The 2,518-nt window shown below is 51.7% G+C and overlaps 1 pseudogene; it reads left to right on the top strand.

Annotated features, from left to right (window-relative positions):
- Positions 1-274: 274 nt before the first annotated feature.
- On the top strand, positions 275-2,248 carry LOC120714056 (annotated as a pseudogene).
- Positions 2,249-2,518: the final 270 nt, after the last annotated feature.

The raw sequence follows: 2,518 nt of genomic DNA, 5'->3' as shown, positions 1-2,518 counted from the left end.
TTATTCAATTTAAATATGTGAACTAAGAAGCAATTTGCTTAATTCTTAAAATATTTTGTTTCCCTTGCCTCTACCAGTTCCCTGGTAGCCTTTCATAGAAAGCTTTTGCTCCTAGCTCTTATTGCTGTTCTTTTTAAATGTGTTGTCATTTTAAATTGAGGTCAAATTGAAAATCATTTCTATTCAGGACAAAGCAAAGGTATTGTGGTGGACCACTAGAGGGCTCCACTCACACCCAGTGTTGAGGAAGTGTGTTGCTGTGTTTTGTGGCGCGATGTGTTCAGTTGATGTGTGGAGAGGAATAAAGAAGGAGCGAGAACTAAGAGCTCCTTTTCGCCAGTCCCATCTGCGCCAGGTTTTCCAGCGTTTGGCAGCGCACGGCCTGATCATCAACCCTTCCAGTTGATGTGCCAGTTTGGGTTGCCCGTTCTGGATTTCCTCGGGCACCGCATTTCCGCTGAGGGTGTGGTTCCGTTGCCCGCCAGAGTCCAGGCCGTTTTGGTTTTTCCGCGTCCCACGTCAGTTAAAGCGTTGCAGGAGTTCTTGGTGATGATCAATTTCTACAACCGCTTTCTCCCCAGAGCTGCCCACCTGCTACAGCCGCTCTATGCTGCCTTAAAAGGTAAAACAGCCAAAGATCCTGTTGACTGGCTGCCGGAACGCATCCAGGCGTTTTCCGCAGCCAAATCTGCGCTGGCTGACGCCGCCCTGCTGGCCCACCCGTTTCCGTCGGCGGAGATCGTGTTGACCACCGACGCATCCGACGTGGCAGTGGGTGCCATGTTGGAACAGCGGGTTTCAGGTCTCTAGCAACCGCTTGCCTTTTTCAGTCGTACGCTCCGGGATGCCGAACACAAGTACAGTGTTTTCGACAGGGAGTTGCTGGCCCTGCACCTCGCGACACAACATTTTTGTTTTTTCCTCGAGGGTGGCAACTTTACTGCGTATGCTGACCACAAGCCTTTGACGTTTGCCATGTCCAAGGTCTCTGACCCATGGAGTGCACGCCAGCAGCGCCAGTTGCCGGCCATTTCGGAGTTTACCACAGACATTCAGCATGTGGCTGGTAAGTCCAATCACATCGCTGACTGTCTCTCACGCGTGTTGGTTTCTCCAGTGTATGTCGGCGTCAACTATGCTGCCATGGCCGCTGAGCAATGTGCTGTCCCGGACGTCCTTGCCCTTCAGTCAACGAAAAAGGGGCCTCGTGCTGGAGGACACCCCCGTGTGGGACGGCGGTCCGCGCCTGCTTTGCAACGTTTCCACCGGCTGCCACCGCCTGGTGGTTCCCCTTTAGTGGCGTCGTCGTGTTTTTGACTCGGTACATGCCCTCTCTCATCCAGGCGTCCGGGCCTCGGTCAAGCTGGTTAGCGCCAGGTTGGTTTGGCCGGGCCTTCGCAAAACAGTGAAAGACTGGGCTGCGGCTTGTATCTCATGCCAATGCTCGAAAATCCACCGGCACACGCAGGGACCCCTCGAACATTTCTGCGTCCCCAGTAGGCGTTTCGATCACGTTCATGTGGATCTGGTTGGTCCCTTGCGACAGTCGCAGGGTTTCACGCATCTTTTGACTGTGGTGGACCGCACGACCAGGTGGCCGGAGGCGGTACCCCTGGCGTCCACGACAGCGGTGACGGTGGCCAGAGCATTTTTGTCAACGTGGGTTTCGCGTTTCGGTCCCCCTGCTGACATTACCTCGGACAGGGGCCCCCAGTTTGTTTCTGAGCTTTGTTCTGCCATGGCTGACGGCCTGGGGGTCAAGGTCCACCGCACCACAGCAAGCTAACAGGATGACGACTGGGTCGACCGTCTTTCGTGGGTTTTGCTGGTATTGTGTAGCGCGGTTAAAGAAGACCTCGGGGATTCCCCGGCTGAACTGGTCCTCGGCCAGCCCCTCCAGTTCCCCGGGGAATTCTTACCTGAGAGCCCCCACCCCGTGTTTCGATATCATCTGTGCTGCCTTTTTGCCCCCCAAAGGACTCAGGACTTTGCTGTTCCTGGCACCACTGCCTGCCTGACACTTTTGTTCTGAGGTCGTTGGACTCTGCTCGTTTTGTTTTCGTCAGGCACGATGCCCATAGGACTCCGCTGCATCCACCATATGATGGGCCATACAGGGTTCTTAAACCGTGGGTTCTTAAAACTGTGGTGGACCACTAGAGGGCTCCACTCACACTCAGTGTTGAGGAAGTGTGTTGCTGTGTTTTGCGGCGCAATGTGTTCAGTTGATGTGTGGGGAGGAATAAAGAAGGAGTGAGAAGTAAGAGCTCCGTGTCGTCCATGCTTACCTCCTCAGTATATCCAATAATTCTTCTTTTATCTTGATATGAATAGAAAAAAACAACAACTTTATATTTGGTTGTAAATTAAATTAAGATGTTTTCATTAATTAACTACATATTAAATGACTATTCAGTGTATTTGTCAGTATTCTGCTCTATATGTTCGTTTTTTATACTATTGCTGCAATAGTGTTACAATATTACAACATTTGTAATAGAAACATTCCCTTCCTTGC

This window comes from Simochromis diagramma, unplaced genomic scaffold (genome assembly GCF_900408965.1).
Source record: "Simochromis diagramma unplaced genomic scaffold, fSimDia1.1 OVJJ01000596.1, whole genome shotgun sequence".
Taxonomy (NCBI): domain Eukaryota; kingdom Metazoa; phylum Chordata; class Actinopteri; order Cichliformes; family Cichlidae; genus Simochromis; species Simochromis diagramma.
This window is presented reverse-complemented; position numbering and strand designations above follow the sequence as displayed.